Raw genomic sequence first — 25,086 nt, 5'->3', positions numbered from 1 at the left:
ATTCTGCTAGTTTGTCATAATGTAGGCCCGTGAAGAACTGTGAAAGGAAAGCAGAATATTTGCTGGATCAGTTGAGGGTTCATTTTCTTGTATTTCAATCTTGCTTTAAAATGGTTGATCATGGTATTCATGTTGAATAATTACCAACATACATGTGCTCCGTCAGACTTTATACACTGTTACTTATTTCACAAGAGAGATTTCCTGTAATTTCATTGCAGATGGAAAAAAGGCTAAGGGGCACAGTGTCATGGGTAGATGCCCTGGCAGTCTGCTCCCCAGCTGCTGAGGCTGGCCATTGGGACATTGAACATCACCTCTCTGATGAGGAGCTGGTGTGTGAGGTTGACAGATGCCAGCTAAATAGAGTCGGGCTCACCTCAATGCACGACCTGGACTCCAGAACAGGTACTGGACTCAGAGAAGGCCTTCAACTGTGTCCCTCGAGGGATCCTGTGGGAGGGTCTTTGGGAGAATGGGGTTTCTGGTCTATAGTTACCAGCCATTCGGTCCCTGTATCACCGCAGTGAGCACTTGATTGGCATGGCTAGGAATAAGTCGGATTGGTTCCCAGTGGGTGTCGGACTTCATCGGGACTGCCCTTGTCACCAATTCCGTTCCGCTCAGCATCGTGTCTCTGCTTTTTGCAGATGACATGGTCCTGTCGGCTTCATCAGGTGCTAGCCTCCAGAATGCACTGGAGCAGTTTGAAATGAGTATAAACACCTCCAGCTCGCAGGCCATGTTTCCCAGCAGGAAAAGGGAATCCCCACTCAGGGTCAGAGAAGAGTTGCTGCCCAAGAAGGAGTTTAGGATGGATGGAAATGGACATTAACGTTAGTTACAGTTTCAGAGAGACAGAAAGATGGGGCGATATAAGGGGAAGACATGTAGCAAAGGGCCCGGGTACTCTCTGATGAAGCAGATGAGGTACAATCAAGCTGGCAAACTGTATGTTTAAGACGTAGACAGGACAGATTACTTTACAGGCCTGCGAGCTGCATGACCAGCAGTATGAAAGTTCATCAGGCAAAATGCTACTCAAAGAGATCCATGCTGTACAAGAGACCACAATGAGGTGAAAATAGCAAAAAAAAAAAAAGACATATAATGATTATAAGGGACAAAAACAACAACAACGAGAGACAAAGAGAGATCCAAGAGATATAAAACATAAAAAGAGCAATGCAAAATAACTACAAAGAGACATTAACCTAATAGAGATGGGAGAAAACAACCACAAAGAAACAAACATGACTACAAATGAAAGAAAAACAAAAAAAAAACAGACAAAAAACCCACAAAGAGATGCAAAATAAACGTAGCAACCTTACACAACTACAAATAAGTGACTACAAATTGATAAAATAAAACAAATAAAACAAACAGGGATTTACAAAACAACTACAAAGAGACACAAAACAACCTCAAAGAGATCAAAGCAAATATTGATTAAAAAAAACCCCACAACAAACAGAGAGAAAATCTTCACAATAACATTCAAAACAACTACAAAGATGCAAAGTGACTACAAAGAGACATTAAACAATCTTAACTCTGAAAGCTGAATCAGTAATGTGCACGCCTGTGGGCTGCATGTGGGCTGCTGACTGTCCTTGGATTGGTGGGTGGATACACGTGCATTTTAATGAAAAGCACACACGCCGAGTTCACTTCTGACAAACTGTGTTCAAATAAAATGGCCTCACCTCCATGTAATAAATGTAAAAGAAGGTGATGTGTGTCTCTGTGGGTTGACTGACACGGTCCCTCTCACGGCTTTCCATTCAAATTCACAACACTGACTGTTTCCCCTTCAATACAATGGTGAGTGATTCTCTTCTGACCTGCACTCAATGTACATCCACCAGCAAGTGAAAGAGAGAGACTGAAGCTCTGTGTAGGCAAATAACACCAAAGGACTGATCTTTCTTTTTTGTTCTGGGTACAATTGATCTTTTACAGTAACCTCCCTCATAGAAATGACTTCCTCTTTTTTGCTGTGTCACATGCAAATAGGCTGTAGGAGAGATGAGGTGGGAATTCTAAAGTTGATTTGTACCTTCTTGTATGATCTCATACCCTTGAAAATCAGCAGTGCATGGGATTTGCGAGATTAAAATTGTGCTTCTGTAGAATTCAATGCAAGGTATTAACATGAGCAAAATCTACAAGAGAAATGATGTAAAACCGTTATAGCCCGGGGACTGTAAAAGCAGTGGAGACTCAGAGTGCATCACAGTTCAACATGCACACCGCCTTCCATAATGGCGTTGTACAAAAACTTTGCACAAGCTGTTTGAAAATACAATGCCCCATTATCAGAGGTTCAAAATGAGTGGGAGGAACTACAGGGCTGAACTCTCTGCTCAGATTCAGCCAAATGCTGCAAAACTGACTGGACAGCACTTCACATTGCAAATGGATAACGTCCCAAAGCACCCTGCAAAAGTAAGCCAAGAGTGTCTCAAGGCAAAGGAATGGGATATTCTTCAATGGCCAAGTCAGCCGCCTGTGCTCAACCCAACAGAGCAGGCTCTTCCACTGTTAAATACAAAACTGAATGCAGAGAGACCCACAAACAAAGAAGCAACCTGTGCTGGCTCCAGTAAAGGCCTGGCAGAGCATCTCAAGGGAGGAAAAACAGCACTGGATGATATTCACGGGGTCTATACTTCAGGCAGCTGCAAAGGTTTTTTCATCCAAGTATTAAAAAGAGTCTTTATATTTAAATGTATATTAGTGTCTCCTATTAATTGTAAACCTCTGAAAATGGGGGATTGTAATTCTTAACAGTTCACATGAGTTTTTGTAATGTGGAATTTAACGTGTGAAAAAATACATCAGTTTCATTTATCACATCAGATGCCAAGAAAACTTGTTTTAGAAACTCTGCGGAAATTATGCAAGAGTGGGCTCTAACCCTCAGCACTTGTTCAGTAAAAGGTGTTTTTTTCACTTCCACAATCTGCAAGTTTTGCATGCCTCTTTAGCCACAAATGACATCTGATCTTATGAAAACAACACGAGGCCCTAAAATATTCTCCAGCCTATCAGAGCTCGCAGGAACACTTCCAGCAGTCTTTCATTTGAAAAGAGTGATCACATGCTTAAATGAGCATGCCATCATTCATTGTACTAATCCCACATTACACGTTTTAACAGCTATTAGGGTAATTAATGAAGTGGCGGAGAGTGACCTTTACAACTAATGAGCCACATTCATTCATTTGCACCGTGCACTTGCATTCTGTAGAATCCGTGACAATCTTACTATCGAAACACAGGAAGCAGTTTGTGGTGAGCTGTTTTCTCCCTTACTAGTTCAGTTTCAGACTGCAGATGTGCACTTAAGTGAAGGTGTTACCAGCCTTTATGGTTTCAGTCGTATGACATCACGTACTTTGGAGATGCAGCAACGTGGAACAGAATTAGCCATTCTGCATGGGATTCTGAATGGATAATATGCTTGTAAATACAATGAGTGTTACATAGAAAAATATAAAGCAGAAGAAATACAGTTTGGTTACATATGATGTAATGTTCAGCGTGCTCCAAACTCTCCGAGCTCTAAATCTGGACTTTATACAATCATAATCTCATGATACAAACATCATAATTATACAATCGTGACTATCACAATGGCAGAAAATGACAGAAAAAGTCATTCTGAATGGCCTTTATAAATGAATGGTAGGAGAACTTGTTTACAGTATTTACATTATTTGTTAAGAGATGCTGAACTTAGTTTGTGTAGATTTGCTGCTGTACTTGGGATCATTGTCCTGTTGCATGGCTCAGTTTGGCCAAGCTTTAGCTGTCAGACACATGGCCTCACATTTGACTTTGGTATACAGACGAGTTCATGGTCGACTCAATGACTGCAGGGTGCCCAGGTCCTGTGGCTGCAAAACAAGCCCAAACCATCACCCCTCCAGCAGGCGTTGAACTGCTGATATGCTGTGTTTGTTTGTTTTGTTTTGTTTTTTCAAACATGGTGGGCATTATGGCAGAACTGTGACCATCACTGGGAGCCTTTATACTTTCTTTTAATTAGAAAAATAAATTAAGAACAACTTATTAAATGAAAAAGAAGTATGCACAACGATAATCCCCAGTATGTGGCCAAAGAATAATATAACTTAATGTAAGCAAGTAAGCATAAATTAAAAAATAAATAAATAAACAAAACAAATGTATTACTTTAATATTAAAATAACACCTGGTAACAAATTTCCACTTTTGTCTTGTCTTTCGGTTTAAACCACGTTTTACTAGTTCTGTAGACGTAAACCAACTACAAAAATATAGATTTGATCCTAAAATGTGCTTTATTTATTTATAACATCATTTCCCATATGATCAGTTAGTAGTGGTTTTCATTTGGGTTTGAACCTTTATTAAAGCTGTTTTCTCTTCAAAAATTGCCTATAAAAATGCTGGACAATAAAAAACAATAAAAAAAAATTGATATATTTGATGTATTTGATGTATTTATGTATGTTGGAGCAAAAAAAAAAAAATCATTCTTAAATTCACATAAACAAACTTTGACAGGAATCTATAAAACATTTTCTATTGTTTTACAATGAAAAGAGTTAGAAAATAACACTTGCTTGTCAAAGACAAACATCATATTACATTGTGTAATTAATCCTGCAAGGTTTTGGGGGCACTGACATGCTGTGCAGGGTTAATACAGTGTAGTTATTGACTGCAATACCATTTTCTGCCACCTGATGGGAACCTACTGCTTTCTGAGAGTAAAACTGCACTATAAAACCTTTTTATCTATGTCGCACTTTTTTTTTTTAAACAAAAACATACACCGATACAAAAAATACTTTAAGTATAAAGAAAAAAAAAAAGTCATCCTCATGGTGTACATACCATACACCACGAGTATAGTGTGACCAAAAGCTTATGGTCAGAATAAACTACAGTATGTGGAGAGTTTATGAAAAGGTTGTTGGTTTTTACAGTGTCTATCTCCTTTTGAGCATCCAAATATGAAAACAGAAGAACTGTAAGGCCAAATGCATTCAACAAAAACCTGATTGAAAAGGCAACATCTTCTATTCATTAAAACTATTAGCATGTGACTAAAATGCAGCTTAACCTGAACCCTCAGTGGTTTGACCTGGTCAGAGATGTATAGTAACGAAGTAGAACTACTTAAGTACTGTACTTAAGTACTAAAATGCAGTATCTGTACTTTATTGGAGTACATATTTTTTCCCCTACGTTCACTTTTACTCCACTATATATTTTTGATTAATTTAATACTTTTACTCCGATACATTTTTCACGTGCTGAATCGTTACTCGTTACTATTATGAAAACGTTATTAATCATCCCCAAGTCATAGTATCAATGCCAGAGCGGTAGATGGCGCTGTCACGGTTTATGAAGCTGGCTCATCATTGGGCGATTTGAGCGATCAAGCCTATAAAAAAAAACCCAGGCTTCGTCTCCGCCTTTTGCGCTGTTGCTTGCAAGTATTGAGGACAGAACGCGTCAGCTTACTGTCCGATATCGAGATGGATGACGTCCCAGGAACACCTTGTCCAGGTTTGTCTTTTAGCTGCTCTGTGGACTGCCCCTCTGGCCTTTTGAGATGTTTTATTTGTGTTTGTTTTTTTGTAAACACTTGTATGGCCTTTTATCATTGTACTCCAGCTTCAGCCAAATACATTGTGCCTTTCAAATGTATGAAATAATATAAACAATGATAATCAAACTTTTGACTGCCTTTCTTTAATATACACAGTACTTGTACTTTTACTTGTACTTGTACTTTCGGTACTTGAGTAGCAATTTTTGAAATACTTCTACTTGCAATACTTAAGTACCAAAAAAATTGAGTACTTCTGTACTTCCACTTGAGTATGGTGTTGAAAGAACACTTCAACTTTTACTCAAGTCAATTTTTTTATATAGTACTTGTACTTCTACTCCACTCCTCTACTCCAGTACTTTATACATCTCTGGACCTGGTACACATTAAAAGCTGATGAAATTATGAAAGCTGTTACAAAGTTTAGCTGCTGCTTCCTCTAAAATGTGGTCATATCTAGATTTAAATTAAGCTCAGCAGGCAGCTGTTCTGCTATAAAAGCGGGGCTGAGGCCAAGCAAGGTCCAATGCAATCTGAATATGGCAAGAAAAAAAATAGCCATGTCTCATGTTTTGATTTATTGATTCAATCTATATGTTATTTATCCATCCATTTCATGCCTAAAACTTTAAACACACCAATACAGTAGGTGTGCCTTCAGTTCAGTTCAGTTATATTTATATAGTGTCAAGTCACAGTGTGAGTTTCCTCAAGGTGCTTTGTATCCTAAGGTAAAGCGCCTACAATCTTAGAGAGAAAGTCCCAACAGTCAGATGAGCAAGCGGGAAGGAAAAACTCCCTTTTAACAGGAAGAAACCTCCAGCAGAACCAGAATCAGGGAAGGGCAAAGAGAAGAAAAAACGAAAAGAGCGCATAGGGAGGCAGGACAAAGCATGAACTATGGAAGAAATTTAATAGCATACATTAATGGTGTAGAAACACACGGGGAGTCAAAAGAAGTGAGAGGAGAAGAAATGCACAGTGCATCATGGGAGGTCCCCCTGCAGCCTGAGCTTACATCAGCAAAACTGAGGGAGGGTTCAGGGTCACCTGATCCAGCCCTAACTATGAGCTTTATCAAAAAGTAAAGTTTTAAGTCTAATCTTAAAAATAGAGAGGGTGTCTGTCTCCTGAATCCAAACTGGGAGCTGGTTCCACAGAAGAGGGGCCTGAAAGTTGAAGGCTCTGCCTCCCATTCTACTCTTAAGTTGATATGGTACTATGAGGTCTTTCAGATAAGGTGGGGCCTGATCATTCAAGACCTTGTATGTGTGTATGCCTTGGCATAAGTTGCATTATACATGGGCATAATTTATGAACAATGGCGATGCAGTCCTGAATCTTTTCTACCATCAGCATTCCTTAACCTAAAGACGGGCTAACAAAGGAGTCGTTTGTCACCTCTTTTCCATGCAGTGACATGATTGCTGGAATACATTGTGGATCATTTAGAAAGCAAATTGCACTCAGTCAGAGGTGCCAGAACACAAAATGATCCAGGCTGTCATGTTGCTGGCATTTCTTCACTGTTCTGATTGTTGATATGAAAGTGAGCTGTATCTCACTACATACCAGAATAGCTGGCATTAGCACATACAATAGTAATTGTGCACTTAGCAAACATTAGCAGTTAGTTAGCAAACTAAATTTGACTTGGTGTGCTGTAGAAGGAGTTAAACTGTAACTACTGACTTATTACCGTTGACTCTTGTTACGGAACTCTGGAATAAGTGGATCCACACAAAGAGGTTGTCTTTGTGAGGCTTTCATTTGACATTGCAAAGTGGTGAGACAACAATACAGAGTGCAGCAGCGGCAGTCTGCATGGGATTTGACAAAGAATAAAAACAAGCATAGAATCATTAATAGGAACCAGTTATGTAACCGCCACAATCACAGAATACAATCAGAACATTATGTGCAAATGATAACTTGTACAGACCAGTTTATCGTGTAATAGAGGATTATATGACGACAAGCACTAACCCTAAACCCTACCCCTCCCCTAACCCCCAATACTATGGAGTCTTCTGTCAGCCACAAGAACAAAATAACCAAATACAGAGAAAGTAAAGATCTAAAAAAATTTCCATCACACTATCGACTTGTGTGGTTGACACATAAACTTTTCTTGACTTTCTCATCTTGGTGCTATTGTTGGCTTACAGTGAGAGTATCAGTCATTCTTCCTGGATTACTAAGAGTTTGAATTTGTGTCTTTTCCAGGTAAACCCCCATTTGTGACCAAACATGTGCATAAACACTAATGTGTGGTGATGCATTGCCTGGGCATGTTTTCAGGTTATCACCCTTTAGAAGCAAAGGTAAAAGAAACAAAACAAAAAAATCCTTTTATTAAACTGCCTCGTAAATATAGCAGTTCAATAAATATATATTCAGATTGCATCCTTTCTATGAGCAGGACAAGAGAGAGCACGAGGGCAGACGGAGAGGTGAAGAAAAGGAGCGTTTCAGATAAGAGTTCACTCAGTAGGTTAGAGTTCATATTTGTCACTCTTCTAAAGAGCGCTGATCAAATTAAGCCAGTGGTTCTCAAACTGTGGTGTGGAGCCGGTGCAGGCACAGATGCTGACACCAGGGTGAAAAATAGGATGTGAAACTAAGTTTATTGGATACGACAGACAAACAAACAAACAAACAAACAAAGGGGGTTTGCTGATGCTACTACCTTGATCTTAGTTCCATAAAACTTGGATCCTTTTTTTTTATTGTTCTAATTTCATGCTGTGAAATTTCATTTTATTCTGAGCAGCCTAAAACTGTTGCCACTATCTATCAAAAATCTGTCAGCGTTCTGAGATCCTGACAGCACCTCTGTTCACTGTTGTGCCATTCGGCATCCAGATAAAATAAAGTCATTTAGACTCACCCCCCGCTTTTATAGCAGAACTGTGGCCTCCCGTTCCATCATTGCCTTTTTTTTATTGTTCCCTGATGTGACCACATTTTGGAGGAAGCAGCGGCTAAACTTTCGAATAGATTTAATCAGCTTTTAACATGCACCAGGTCACCAGCAAACCACTGAGGGTTAGGGTCAGGCTGCATTTTAACCACATGCTAATTAAGCCCAGTTTCAGAAACTAGATGTTACCTTTAGCATCAAGGTTTGGCCTTACAGTTCTTCTGTTTTAAGATTTAGTTTTGGATGCTAAAAAGGAGAAAATTCCAAAAGATTTGATATGATTTTCTTAGAGAAATAAACAATGGGGTTTGCTGATGCTATTGTATTTTATAGACTGCTAAAAAAATATATATATAATCAGAGTTTAGCATCCAGTAAAATAAACTTCTGGGATATTGATCTGGTTAGTTTAGTAGTAGAGGGAGTCATTAATCAGCTTCAGCTGCTTTGGTGTTAAATTATCAACAGGTGCATTAGAGGGGCAACAATGAGACAACCCTCAAAACAGGAATGGTTTCCACAGGTGGAGGCCACTGACATTTTCCCCTCCTCATCTTTTCTGACTGTTTGTTCACTAGTTTTGCTTTTGGCTAGGGTCAGTGTTACTACTGGTAGGCTGAGGCGATCCCTGGAACCTACAGAGGTTGCACAGGTAGTCCAGCTCCTCCAGGATGGGACATTAATTTGTCACGGAGAGGCTGTGTGGCTGGCAGGGGTGGACCCAGAGACAGAGCTGACTTTTAGTAGTTTTAATGCTGGATGTTTTTAGTGTCCAAAATATAAAACAAAGAATCCCAGAATCCAAGATTGAACATAATCCAAAACACACACTAGGAACTGAAAGGGAGGGGGCGCACATACATGATGCAAAAATAAACAGAAGAAAACTGAAGGCTTAAATACACACAAGGTAATTAAGGAGCGTGGACACAGCAGGTAGCAACAGGTGAATCAAATGACCTAATAACACAAAGGAAGCAAAACCAAACACAAAGCACAGGGAACATGAGACTGTCAAAATAAAACAGGAAGTGACCAACCATGATACACATACAGACTTAACAAAACACGAGGAATAACATATACTGGGGAACAGACGCAAGAGACACCAAAACACAAGGGAGGGACAGTAAGGGAAGGAGAACCCAAACACCACACAAGGAAACAAAAGGGCTAAGACACAGGGAGACAGACACACTGAGAAAAGCAGACAGAGGAACACAGAGACACGAGATGACTAGGACAAAGGGAAAACCAGAATGAAATACAAATAACTAAACCAAAAATAGAATACAAAACCATAACAAAACGAGACGTTAAACTATAAGAAAAACCAGTAACCACAGCCAGAAATAAAACAAAAAACAGAAGCATACAAAAAGGAACTAAACACACTGGGCCACCGGCCCAGGACCATGACACAATTGATAGGGTTGCATCCTATAAGTACTTGGGTGTTCACCTGAACAATAAACTGGACTGGTCAGACAACACCAATGCACTTTATGAGAAAGGTCAGAGCAGACTCTCTGGAGACTTAGGTCCTTTGGGGTGCAGGGGGCACTCCTGGAAACTTTATATGACTCTGTTGTAGCATCAGGCCTTTTTTACAGTGTGGCGTGCTGGGGGAGCAGTATAACTGCTGCTGACAGGAAGAGACTTGATAGGCTCATCAAAAAGGCCAGTTCTGTCTTGGGCTGCTTCCTGGACACTGTGGAGGTGGTGACGGAGAGGAGGACGACAACAAGCCTATGCTGCATGTTGTCAAATGACTCCCAACCTATATGTGGGATGGTGACAGCCTTGAGGAGCTCCATCAGTGACAGACTGCTGCACCCCAAATGTTTGAGGGAACGCTATCGCAGGTCCTTCCTGCCTGCACCAGTCAGACTTTTTAACCAGCACTGCTCCCAGACATAAAAAATGTCCACTTTTGTGTCTACTATGTACATATTATCTACACTGGTCATATTATCTATACTGTACATATTGTATACAGTTTTATTAGATTTTTGCCATTCTTTATACCCTAACTCCTGTATTTTTTGTATTTTCTTATTTATTTTTATCTACCTCTTATTTATCTCATTGTGGGCGCCTGGGTGGCTTAGTGGTGAAGCCGGCGACCTCATACATATGCCGCGTTACGGTATGGGCGGCGCGGGCTCGAGTCCCGGCCCGTCACCAATTTTCCCACGTGTCTTTCCCTGTATCTTTCCCCCATTTCCTGTCTCTATCCACTGCCCATGAAAGCCTTTGTGGCCAAAAATGCGCAAAAAAAAAAAAATTATCTTATTGTATCCCAGTCACTGTTTGTCTTTTCTCTGTACAATACCATGCTGCTGCTACATTGAAATTTCCCCATCGTGGGACTAATAAAGGGATTTCTTCTTATCTTATCTTAATATGTGCCATTGCCAAAAGGTTTGCTGTCCCAGTCAGAGCTGTCCCAAGCCTTGAAGGGGCCCTAGGCAAAATTAGATTTTTGCCACTTCCTTGTCCCCTGAGCCTAACTGTCATTAATGCTGGAGGGTTTAGGTTGAATATTAATTTTTTGGGATGCATCGCTGTTTCAGTCTCATCTGCATAAGCCCACTGAAAACAGTGTATTTCAGTATGACACACATTGCAAAGCTATGCCATGTCCAAGACATTGAGGAAGGTGGGACAAGTATCACTGCATTCCATATCCAATATAGTGGGCATAGGCTTTTTAGGGAATATGTAATTTAGGGTGTTTGACCTGCTTGTGGATATGTTGGACATGCTGTTTTCATCCAAAAGATGAATATTTTTGCATAACTATGCAAATGCACCTAATTACAGACTAGTAAATAAGCCATTTGTAATTATAGAAATAATAATTATTTAGCATACAGAATTGCTCAGCATCAATGGAATAATATCAAATACAAATGGTCAGCAAATGGGCGCAGTGCTACAAGAAGTGTTGTAAATATGTTATTACACTGTTATGCTACAAAATAGCATGTGACACCCCAAGACCACAAATGAGGCATAAAAGTGAACAGTGAGTAAACCAGTGGGATTAAACCACCACATCTCACAAATGCCATTATGTCTGAGCATGCATGTATGCATGCATGAGATGCCCAGCTAGCATGTACCGTCCACTGAAACTTGTAAGTATTCAACAACTCTGAAATATCAGTGTCATGACTCTGCAGTGTGGCAGGCAGGAAAAGGACCCAAGCACAGGACTCAGGAGGGAAAGCATTAACTCAGAAATACACATCTTTGTTGCTGGTTGCACATCAGGTACAAGGAAACTAGAAAAGCTCAACTGGAGCTAATAATTCAACAAACTAGGAATACACAGGGAAACTCTGAACCAGGAAACACACTACCTAAGTGAGACAATGTGACAAGGAACAGGAGGACACAGACGATACACACACAAGGTGATCAGGGAGCTAGGACACACCAGAGAGCACAACTGAACAAGATCAGGGGAATAAAACTGAATACAACAATACAAAGAACTGTCAAAGCAAAACAGGAAGTAGACATGGAAACAGAAACGCTGACTTAACACAACACAGGAAAGCAGACTAGTGGTGTGTGATACTGCAAGATTTGGTATCAATTCAATATCAAGTAAATACTGAGCCAGTATCACCGATACCGATACCAATACTTTTTAATAATTATGAGGAATTTTCATGATGTTTAAGTGTTTTGCGATTTTTTTTCCTTCGGATCATTAATTAGTTAAAACCCAGGATAGAACTGGGCAAAGTTTATAGGTAAATAGAAAATACTTTGTCAAAATAAAAGTTTTTGTTCTGCAACAATAGAACAGTAACAAAACAATTTTCCCCATAGATTGTGATGTCTGGAGTTTTTTTTCTTAAATAAAGTGTACAAAATGATCACTCAAGAACAAATGAAAACTTTTTTCAGGTAGTGTTCAGAAAGTATAATACAAAAATGTAATAAAAAAATCCCTTCATTCACTAATTTTCTGGATTTTTTTCTTAAATAAACAAGCTGTACAAAATTATCACTCCACAACGTTATAAAACATTTAAAGCAAATTCCTTTTTTTCCCCCAAGTAAAATATGTTAGGTGTCATGTGATGGTATAACATCAAAACACTGTGGGGAGGCGAGGAGCAAAGGGTGCCTGCTCTGTGCTGTGACAGGAGCGGCACTTAAACAGACACTTCAGCGTACATCTTTTGATGAAATCAATATCAATACCGATGTTGGTATTGATATTATCAATATTTGGATCGATCCGCCCACCACTAAAACAGACACACTGAGGGACTACAACACCTACACTAGAGGAACAAGATCATACCGGGTAACTAGACACAAGCGGAGGGCTTAAACTACAGCACAAGGAACAGAGACCACTCAACAGGAGAATAAACCAGAAACAATAAAACGCCAACCAGAGCAGGAACACGGGTACCCAGAAAGGTGAAACACAGGATTAAATAGAAAGTAAGTACAGAGCTATACAGCCAAGGACAGACCTCAGAAAACTAAACTAAAAAGCCCTTTTTGACTGTTCTTCCTCTAATCTTCTCCTTTTCCTCCTCTCTGCCCCAGAGGCATGGATCCTTTCTGTTGCATTTCTGCTTTGTAGCCTCATCCACAAATGACCAGAACTGACGGACCATCAGGTCACCTGGAGCACTGCTGATGCGCATGCCTGCCCAAACTACCTGAAACCATGCTGACATGTGAAGTCAGTCAGCAATTGGCCTACTCATTAAATTAGCATTGTTACAGTTGTACAGATCTGGAGAGTTGGAATAATTTCTTCTTTCTTTTAAAGCACTGGTATGCTAAAAAAAAATAAAATTAGCACAAATGTAGGTGAGCTTGGGGGCTCCCTGTTGGTCCCCTATGCAGCTGCATATGTCGCCTATGCCTCAGGCCAGCACTGGTCCCAGCACAGTCCAAAGTGTGTGTGTGTGTGTGCGTGTGTGTGTGTGTGTGTGTGTGTGTGTGTTTGTGTGTATGTATGAGTGTCTTCCTCAAACTAGGAGGTGTAAGCCTTCCATCTATCCACAATATGATGCCTGGGCATAGTCATTATTGAACACTGATGGTGCCACCCACACACAGCAGCTGGAAAAAATGCAAATGTAGGTTGTGCAGTAAAAAGGCACTGAAAAAAGAGAATTCATGGATGGGCAGCTTTGCTTAAATCCGCTGGTTCTCAGAGAATCGTTTACTCGTGAGGTGGTATCAGGCAATGCAAAGTCAATGATAATAAATCCTGATTCATTCCTGTGGAACTGCGTGGCTTAGTAACCCTTCTGATAAGAACCTAATCCTATAATCTACATTAGCCCTTGTTTCTTTGTATCTGTGGGGTAAAGTCGGCTGGACTACATCTTGCCTTGTAAGATGAAGTGTGCTGTATAGCGTGGGAGCATATGTTTTCCTTTTTGACATTTCATGAGCAAAAACCAGTTTTACTGGAATGTCAGAAAATCCTGAAAAAAAACATAAGATGTGGGACTGCATGTGATGATCAACTTGTTGATGTAAACAGTAAAATATAAGAATAATCGATCACATGAATTATGTGAAGTAAAAAACATGAATTATGGGCTAGATTTTAACAAACGCGTTGCATTTTAGTTACATTTTAAATACATCACTCGATCTTTTGTGCTAATGCCTGAAAGAGCTGCTTAACACGGAAATATGTATAATAATGTTTATTAATGTGTATTATCAAGTGAAACTTGATAATAATGGCTATTATCTGATTATTGGTTGCCTACACTGTGGATTTTCCACAGGAACATCGGTGGGTTTGGAATAAGACGCCAACCATTTGGTTTACATAAGTGTGCATAAGACAAACTTTACTAATGTCTTCTGATATGAAATTTCATGCCTTTTTATCACAGGCAGCTTTGAAAACGTGTTCTGTGGTGTTGGATTCTTTCAGACTCTCTGGGGGAGGCAGGTAGTATTTTAGGCCTAGTATAGTTCAAATGTACTTGGTTGGAACTGCAGTTTCTAAATACCAAAGCTTCAAAATACAATTTGTAGTAAAACAACAACAACAATAATAATCATGGTTCCCTTTTTAAGAAATGCACCTCTGCTTCAACCTCACATGTCAGTGATCATATTTTGTTTTCTTTTGGTTGCCATAGTACTTTGTGTGTGTTTTCCTTGTTTGAGTTCCAGTTTGTGGTCACTGAGCCCATACTTGGTTAGGATACGTCTCTGCTTTCTCTCTCTGACAGTTTAGAGATATTCTGCCAGTTCATAATCTCAGTTTGGGGTCCGATAACATTCTGATCAGCTTTGGCTTTTCTCTGACTGGTGTTTGGAAAGCAGTGCTGTGGGGAAACTGGACAGGCTGTGTTTGAAAGGGGGCCATTATCCTCAGCACCATCTGGCATAGGCGACTGTTTTCTGTTCTCCTTTCTTGGATTTGGAGCACTTTGGGATGGAGAGTATCTTGAGGGCTTGATTTAAGGTGATTAAAAAATTTGAGTGTTCTTATTTGAACGTTAATTATCAGTGGGAACCTGCCTAATTCTGTTTCATTTGCATGAAGAGTATCAGCAGAATTCTGCACGAGAGATTCTTCTCCATCCATCCATCCATCCATCCATCCATCCATCCATCCATCCATCCATCCATCCATCCATCATTTCAAGTTCCCAGAAGTAACTCACAATAAAGTCAACAACATGAGTCTAAAGTTGAGAAAGTTGAATGAACTTTCCTTAATATTTTGATTTTTCTCAGTTCTCGCTTATCCTTTTCAGGGTTGCAGGGGGGCTGGAACCTATCCCAGCTGTCATAGGGCGAGGGGCGGGGTACACCCCGTACAGGTCGCCAGCCTGCTGCAGGGCTGACACAGAGACGCAGACGCAACGGGCAGCACAACAGTATTAAATATTTTTAACTGGATGGATTTTAATTGGAATTTGGAAGTTTTCTCTAAACTGAATTTAAAGCTCTTACAGCTTTTCTTTTAGTGCACTCACTGGCTGATCCCCAAATTCCTCTCAGAATCATTTGTTTACCACTAAATTGACATCTTCAGCTTGACTGAACACGTTTTTTCTCCTGCCAGCCTCGAGCACAGCTTTAGATGTTTTCCACTTTATAAAGAAGGCTGTCATGTTCTGTATGTGATCTACATTGGCGCTGCTTTTCATGGAATATCTAATTTTTCAAAAAGCCACTGGTGTCAGAACTCAAATGATGTCACTTGTCTTTATTCAAATGAGAATACCAGTGAAGTCCAAGCCTGGCACATCCTGGTCATCTGCTGAAATGTTCTCCAATCATCACAGACGATATTCTTCTAAATGGTCCCAGTCTGAACGTATGCCAATCAGAGAATTTCATTCAGCAGTCCCTGTCCAGCATTATGAAAAATGCAGTTCTTTCTTCTGTACAGATATGTAACTATACAACATCAAATCCTGTTCTATTTGACCTACACAGTGACATGTTTGTTCCTGCTAACCAGGTCTGTGAGTGGTGCTCCCCTGAGCAGCTGAAAGAGCTGCTGGACCTTGAGCTGAGAGACAGAGGAGAGTCTGAGATCCTGCAGAGATCCCATCAGATACAGTGTCATGACGAGTAGGTCTTAATTTAATGAACTGAGATCAGAACAAAGCAGCTTGCTCATCTATTCTGGTGTCTCTGTAGCAGTAGAGTGCAGGGGCACAGGCGACATATGTGGCTGCATAGGGCCCCCTGACCACTAGGGGCCCCCAAGCTCACCTACATTTGTCATGAAAGTTTTTCTTTGTATGCAGAGAGATGCAAGAGTCTATTCCAACTGTCCAGATTTGTACAACTGTTACATGAATTTGTTCTCCTGTTAAGGGGATTTAGTCCAGGAAGCAGGTTCAACGAACTTTGAGTTTAAAAACAAACTCTGAGTTGATCAACTCTGAGATCATCAACTCTGAGTTTCCTGTTCCAGAACAGCTGATCAGAGTGGGTTTAATCCACCCTGAGTTACCTGTGCGGCACCATGGCAACAGGAAATTAAAGCGCAGCGCCTCCATGGAGGATCGCACGTGTCATTGTGGAGCATGACGAGTCACTTCAATCAGCCTGACCCACTCTGTCATCATCATAGACAGAATAACAGTTTGTTATCAAATATATAATTTCTTTTATAACATCTGCTGTCATCATTTACACAACTTGAATCTCCATCAGATGAAGATGAATCCTAATTTCACATTTGATTTATAAAATCTAATTATTCAGCTGCAGCAATTATTCTCCTGCACAAACTGCAGGAGACAGAAAGTGAAGATTAAAATGTGGAGAAACAGCTCAGACTGAGTTTACTGACCGACCTGTGTGTTAGACACTGAGACAGCAGCAGACCCCGGGGGCAGAGCTGACCTCAGGTCATTTTTTATCTAATAAAAACTGCTTTTGCTGCAGTTTATGACCACTTAATTGTTTAAATAATTATACAGTAAAAATGGAATCTATTGATGGAATAGCATCCTCACTTTATTCATTTTTTAATGGAGAACTTCATTATTTCTTCCATTACTGGATAAAAATGAGCAATGTTTACATGAAAAACTGCTTTAATGTTTCCAGTTTACCCGTGTCTAATCTGATCTAAGATCAGTTTCACTCATACAGTAGATGATGGCTCTCTGACAGTCACAGCAGAGATGTTTCACTGAGTTACTTTTAAAGGTCAGTTATAGTTTCACATTTAGCTGGAAACATTCAGAGCAGCTTTCACGGACAGGGTTTGCTGATATGTTATCGAGCTTATGATCTCTGATTTAGGTGATTTTCAGTGGAAAATATGTTGAGATTCATACTCTGAATTTCAGACATCATAACTTTCGAAATTTTGACATAATTTCAGTCACTTTAAATCCATTTAGCTCAGTTTTCAAGTCTTAGAATCGTTTCAGCCTCATCTTCACTCAAACATTCATTCAGAAGATGATGTGAATGTTTGAGTGAAGATGATGTGAATGTTTCAGCCTCATCTTCACTCAAACATTCACATCATCTTCTGATTCAGACATTTTTCCATCCAAAGTGTGTTCTGTGTCTAAAGCTTCATCCAGATCAGTGTGATGTAACAGTGATGCTACAGTAAACACAGTAAATGTTTCAGAGGAACTGACTGACAGTCTGACAGCTGCAGCTGCGCTCATTATAAATCTGTGACATCATCGCTGTCTCCGTCCTTACAGCCTGTTGACGAATGAACGACTGTAAAAGCTTCATGTTACGTACAAAAATAACAAACTAATGTCTAACTGGGATTTCAGTGCTTGTAGATACATAAACGTCTGCAGATGAATTCACTTCTTTGATCGCTTTGCAATGACTTTATGAATGAGGACATGATTCGGAGTGTCAGACAGGTGGTTCAGGTGCAGCAGGAGGGGAGGAGTCAGAGAGACACTCAGAGTTTGTTGGATAAAACCTGCAAGCGAGCAGGTTAGGGTCACAGAGTCTGTTACCCCAGTAACTGAGTCAGAGTTGGAGTTAGCTCTCTTTCTGGAACTGGAAACCCAAGTTTCCCTCATTTTAGGGTTAACAAACCCAGAGTTGTTAGCAAAACCTGCTTCCTGGAATAGGCCCCTGGTCTTGTTCAGCTGCGCTCCCTGGTGTGTCCTATCTCCCTGATTACCTCATGTGTGTATATATATTGTCTGTGTCCTGTTTTTTGTCACGTAGTCTCACTCAGGTTGTGGTTCAGTGGGAGGGACATGCTACCTGGGCAAATCTTGGCTTTATTCATACATGCATGTTCAGACGTAATTGCATTTGGGAGCTGTGGCTGTTTAATCCGTCTGTTTTAATCACTGTTCCTGTTGTGACAGTGTTGCGTTGCGTTGCATTGTGTTGTTTTCACATTGTGGTCAGGTTGCATGGATAGAGTAGTGGAAATACAGTTTTTTCTATCCATGAAGCCAGATGACACACACCTATAGGCGTAGGAACCGGGGGGGACACGTCCCCCCCAATATTGGAGACAGGCGCATTTGTCCCACCTCAGAGAATTTACAGATCTGTCAGGTTTCCAATATGTATCCCCCCAATAGTAAACTCCTTCCTACGCCCTTGCACACACCAATTAGTTATCTTAAAGACCCCATATGGCTCTCTTCCACAGCATGTTGTTTGTCCTGTCTCTCTCCCCTCAGATGGCAGATGACTGCCCCTCCCTGAGCCTGATTCTGCTGGAGGTTTCTTCCTGTTAAAAGGGAGTTTTTCCTTCCCACTGTTGTGCTTGCACATAGGGGGTCGTTTTGATTGTTGGGTTTTCTGCATAATTATTGTAGGGTCTTTACCTTACAATATAAAGCACCTTGAGCTGACTGTTGTGATTTGGCGCTATATAAATATTGAATTGAATTGAAAATACATTGTTTTTCAGTGGGCTTATGTACATGAGGCTGAACCAGCAATGCATCCTAAAAAATGAATAATCAACTTTAACCCTCCAGTATTAATAACGGTTAGGTTTCAGTACAGTACAGTGAGAGTGGAAGTGTCACAGGCACTAGGTGTAAAACTATACATATAAAACAGTGATGAAAACAAAATAAAATGTAAAAATGTAGTAAAGAAGTAAAGAAGAGTAATAAACTGACATTGCGCAGGACAGTAGTACATTAATAAATAATGTGTACACTATGAATCTGAATATGTACACTAGGAATCTGAAAGACAGCTGCAAGAAGATATAATACAGAAATATGTGTGTGGGATCTCCTTTCTGTGACAGGTGTGTTCACCTGTCACAGAAAGAAAAGTTATTATAGTTTTATAGAGAATGGTAGGAATGATTTCCTGAAGCATTCTTCATGGCAGTGAGGCTGAATAAGTGTGAGGGAGAAAGAGCTCTTCTGCCTCAGCAGTGTGGAGTGGAGTGGAGTGGAGTGGAGTGGAGTGGAGTGGGTGAGATGGGCCATCCACGATGGAGAGCAGTTTGTTCAGTGACGTCCTCTCCCTCACAGACTAACGCCTCCAAATTCTGACTGGGGTAATTTAGCATCCTTCTGATCTGGTGACACCTCTTTTGTTTTAGATTTCTTGTTTTTTGCATTGCATCCGTCTGTTGTCATTTTTAATGTGTCTCTGTAGATGTTCTGTGTTTTATTTTTGTGTCCCTGTGTTGTTTTTTAGTATGTATTCCCAGCAAAGTAACATTCATCTGACTGTTCCCCGTTTCATTCTTAGCCCCTCTTCGTTTCTTCAACCAGCTGTATGCTGGGATGGAGCCCTACCCTATGGTGGAAGCTTCATCGTCGGGGCCCTCAAACCCAGTCTGTGACTTCCAACACTTACTTACAGCTAATGCTTTGTAGAGCAATCCTACAGGTTCCTTGTGCAGCCAGTGTAAAACTACACGGCTGTGATATTTGGTAAATGTTTGGCTTTTAATCAGGTACACATACTTGATGGCTCTAGTCTTCACCCTGATGGAGGATGCTGTGCTGAAGAAGACGATGGAGCTGATTGGCTGGGAGGATGGAGATGGACCCTTCAATGCAGGTGCAGTCACTGACAGATCATAGCGGGTATGCCAGTGTTGCTAGATTAGTAGCTATTCAGGGGTCTACTCCTTGTTGCCAAATGTTGCCATTTACACTCAGTCTATCAGTCGGCTGCCCCTCCATGCGATTGCTGTAGGGTAAGATTATTTGCTATCAGGCATTTGAAATATGTTGCGTGAGCTATGTGAAGAATTAGTGGCAGATCTTGGAGATATTTTGGTATCATAAAGCTCCAAATATTTTTTTAAAGGGTGGCAGATTTGTACTGTTTATCAACTTCTCCTAATGAGCCATGCTGTTGTGCTCAATTCAGTGTTTTTTAGAAATAAGCAGTCTGGATGGCAGCATATGTTTCTTCAAAATTTGCCTATATTGCTTAGCATTAATGGCTCCTTCACAGTTGTTCAAGTTACCCACACAAATGGCTCCCATACCATCACAGATTCTGTCTTCTGAAGTGTGCACTGAAAACAAGCCAGATGGTTCCGCTCCTCATTTCAATTAAATAAAGGCTTTAAATGATTTGCAAATCATTGCAATCTCTTTTTATTGACATTTTGCATTCATCCCAGCCTTTCTGGAAAATCTTTTCTTAGGACATAATCTCCTGTATGCTGCTTTCCTTCCCGGTGGCTCGATGTCCAACATGTACTGATGCGGCCCTGACATCAAAGACATCGCTGCTGCTCCACGCTTGGTCATGTTCACATCACAGGAAGTAGGTTTTTATAAAATGTTTACATAATATCACCACAAAAAAATTCTTGACTCTTTTTTTGTGTATAGATCTGAGTTATTGCCAGTGGCCACATTTTCTTAATCCCTGAGTGAGACATTTGCTTACTTCCTGAAAGAGCATGCTAAATATAATTTGTCTTAGAAGAAGCTCTTCTCTGGCGTCAGTCTCACCCTCTTAATGAGCAGAACATTCATTTCTGGCCTCTTTCACAGAAATGAATGTTGGAGTGAATGCTTTACTTGCTTGATTAAGCAGACAAATCTTGCATCTCTTGAGGGACGCTCACCTCCCAAATGTAGCAGAGTCTTTGAACAGTGACTCATGCAGTGAAATTAGATCTACAGTACTTTGTGCAATTGTAATTGTTGGGTAATTCTCTTTCAGTGTCATTACTGCATTTCCAAAGCAGCAGCTTTCCTGGGGATTGGCACTAAGAATGTTTATGCGATACCGTCTGATGAGAGCGAAAGAGCCACTCACACGCTGGCCTGTTTGAATCTGCCAGGAATACACAGACCTGGTACTGCATGGTCAATAGTTGGTGTGGGAATACCTCATTGTGTTTCTGTGAATTACTGAATAAAATGTCCTTGTTTGTATGTGTATGTATGTGTGTGTGTGCGCACGCGCGCTCAGGATGCAGTTCCCTTTATGGTAAACACCACCGCAGGAACTTCAGCACCTGGTGCGTTTGATCCCGTCGAAGAAATTGCTGACATCTGCGAGAAGCACACAACCTGTGGCTGCATGGTGACGTGAGCCCTGTGATTAATCAGGTCAACTATTTCCTGTAACCATGTCTGACGATCAGCTTCCCTCATGATAATATGCTCTTTTTTCCTCAGGCATGTTGGGGAGGAGCAGCTCAAAGAACCATAAACATTTGTTACAGGGCATCTGCAGGTAAAGAGGCAGCTACACTGATGAAAAGCATCGTTACCTCTTAGTAAAGTGAGACACTGACGGTTTCCCATGAAAACACACCAAGTACTAAGTGTAACCTCTCTTGCTGCTTTGTGCTTTTGGGAAGAGCGGACTCTGATGCCTGAAACCCTCCTAAGGTGCTGATGGCATGTCTGACGTGCTCTGTTTTCACACTCAGAGACAAAATACTCATCGCCTCATCTGCTGTCTGGAAAACAGCACCTACAACACGGTGCTTCCTACATTTTCTGGCTGTTGTATAGCTCCATATATTTAGGCTAAATCATTGCAGAAGGAACCTTTTAAAGTACAGTATGATTCATTGTCAGGAAAAAAAAATTATGTATTACAACAAGCTGTTGTAATACATAACAAGCTGTCATGAATACTCAGAGCAAAAGCTGTGGCATCACTCTCAGAGATTTGAGCCATCCGCCTATCAGAGTTACCCACTCACTCTGATGAGCTCCCCTCCCCCTGCTAGCATTAACCATCACCACTGCATCGGGTCCAAAATAAGACAAGGATGCTTTATTTTTCCAAATTCAGCACAACACGCAATAAATCATCTTTGTGTTATTCATTTTAAATGCTCTCCTCCCAATATTTACACTCTGAATAGGAAACTCAGCTAACTAACCACAAATGCCATGCACAGATGGAATAACTGTGTCCATGGACACCTCTGTAGTAAATACCAACAGTCAGTGCTCAACATGAAAAGAGGGTTTTGCACTGGAGCAGAGCTTCAGCAAATCTGGCCTATGGGATCCAGAAGTGCAAACAAGTCTAAAGCGGATTACTTCCTGCTGTGTGTGGCATGTGATGAAGGCCAGCTGTGGAAAAATCTGATTCTCCTGAAGCGGTCCAGTTCATTTGTGAAAATGGCCCAAATACTAACACTTTGTAGGTGTTCCTGGAACAGACTTTGAGTGCAGCTTATCCAGTTTTCTTGGGTTTCAGCTACATTCAGAAATGACCCAAGATTTTAGTAAGACATTACACACAAATTCCAGTTGAAGTGACAGAGGAATGCCTTTAAATTTGTAGCAAACAACAACAAAAACACAATGGCTTTTCAATTCCATGTATAATTTCCTTTAGCACTCGCTTGTTGTCAGTGGTTCAGGTGACAGAATTTTAAGCTCAGTGACAGGAAGTTTCTTAAAGGTTACAGCTTTCCTGTAATGTAAAGTTCAGGGCGGTGGTGCATAGGTGAAAAAGGCCGATCACTGCGACTGTAAGAATTTCATGTAAATTTAAGTTGTGGGAAAAAAAAACACATCGATAATAAATTGATTTGCATGGCATTGAGTGAAATAAGTATTTGATCCCCGAGCAAAACACGAGTTAGTACTTGGTGGAGAAACCCTTGTTGGTGAGCACAGGAGTCAGACGTTTCTTGTAGTTGGTGGTGGAGACGCTGGAATGGAAGACACTGATTCTGTGTGGTGTGCTTTATGGTAAATGGACTGGTTCTTATATAGGGCTTTTCTACTTGAGCACTCAAAGCGCTTTATACACCATACCTCATTCACACAAGCACTTTTTTCTGTGGCTAATCGCTTTCTGTCTAACATTTCCACACAGATGAACACATCAGAGAGCAACTGCATACTTTCGCATGCAGACTGGAGCCAGAAATCGAACCACCAACCTTCCGACCTGCTCTACTTCTACAGTCACCCGCAAATTCACCTAACGAGCTGAGATCAGGAGTATCTGTGACTGATAGATTGTAATCTGTGTGCCACATGGGCACAGAGCCAATCTGAATTCTGGCTGGGTTGTAGGGATTCTAATACTTATTTCACTCAGTGGCATGCAAATCAATTTATAACTTTTATGTAATTTTTTCTGATTTCTTTTTGATATTCTGTCTCGCTCCATTAAAATGAAACTACCATAATATTAAAGACTGTTCATTTCTTTCTAACTGAGCAAACTTACAAATTCAGCAGGTACTAAATAATTATTTCACCCTCTGTATAGACCTAGTTGCATTGGCGCTGTAAATGTGTGCAGGCAAACACATTTTCCACACTGATCAAGAATCACTGGGGGAATTCACCTTCAAATGGAATAAAAGGTAGTATTCAATAAAATCCTAAGTACGCATCCTTACCCAGCCTCGTGAGTACTTGTACTCACAGTTTCTGACCTCCTGTTAAATATCAAATATATTCTGTATAACTCATCTGTGTTCTTGTGCTGCCTCAGAGTCTCCTCCTGTGCTGCCACTCTGCTTGGGCCTCCTACCTCTTCCAGCAGGACAGCTTCTCTGACATCAGTTATGACACAGAGGACAGGTCTGTGCAGTGCAGCAGGAAGTCCGATGCTTTCAAAATCTGGCTCACGTAAAAGGTGTTGAGAGCCAGAGAGCTGGAGCTGAGGGTGGACAGAACCCTCTCCATGGCCAGGTCAGTCTGAGGAACCGTCTAGTGCAGGGCTGCAGATTAATCTCAGGGACTTTGCTTGGGCTTTACTCAGAAAACCCCCCAAAACAACAGACCCAGCAGTACTTTAGAGAACTCTGTGTACTCTAACTTTATTTTACTCTAACTTTACTAACAATATGAAATGATTTTTAACATGCTACTGCCCCAAACCATCGTTTCCTGTGGCCCACTGGTGCACAGTGCCCTCTAGTGGTAATTTTGTGAATAACACCAGTACTAAGTAAAAATGCTTGTTTTATTAAAACTACATGGATATCATTATATTTTATAAATGTCCTATCTAATAATATTTTAAAACAAAAATTAATTACTTGGTTGGTATCTGGCACAGGAGACCAAGAAAAGAGAAGGATTCCATATTTTGATGGAAGCAAGTTCAGTCACACTAGTAACTCAATAAAACTGTGAAAAGACATATTTCATGAATGCTTTCACGTATTTATAGAAGTTTGTATTTTCTCTGTATTTTTATATTTCCCAATACACCTGATTCAAATGGCTGAATTACCTCCTCAGTATGCAGTCAAGTTCTCCAGAGTCCTGCTAATGACTATTTGACTCAGGTGTGTTGGATCAGGGACACATCTAAAACCTGCAGGACACTGGACCTCGAGGCCTGGATTTGAGGATCCCTGCTCTAAAACGTGAACATGACTCAAGTCTTCTCACCATGGTTGTCTCAGTACTGTCAGTCATTCAGTGTTTCCTCCTTCATCCTGCAGGTGGCACCTGTGATCAAAGAGTGCACGATGAAGAAGGGAAGCATGATGGGTTAGCAGCCCCACAGAGAAAAGGTCAGCTTCTTCAGGATGACGTCATCAGTCCATCAGTATGCGGGACATGGACTTTGTCCTGGATGAGATACACAATCTGGGAAAGAACTTGAGATAATTTGTCAG

At 40.6% G+C, this 25,086-nt stretch overlaps 1 pseudogene; it reads left to right on the top strand.

Annotated features, from left to right (window-relative positions):
• The first annotated feature begins 221 nt into the window (after nt 1-221).
• LOC115793982 (acidic amino acid decarboxylase GADL1-like) lies at nt 222-24,089 on the top strand (annotated as a pseudogene).
• The last annotated feature ends 997 nt before the right edge of the window (nt 24,090-25,086 follow it).

The sequence above is a fragment of the Archocentrus centrarchus genome, chromosome 16, assembly GCF_007364275.1.
Source record: "Archocentrus centrarchus isolate MPI-CPG fArcCen1 chromosome 16, fArcCen1, whole genome shotgun sequence".
Lineage (NCBI taxonomy): Eukaryota > Metazoa > Chordata > Actinopteri > Cichliformes > Cichlidae > Archocentrus > Archocentrus centrarchus.
Note: the sequence above shows the minus strand (reverse complement) of the source record. Positions and strands in the feature narration are given on the sequence as shown.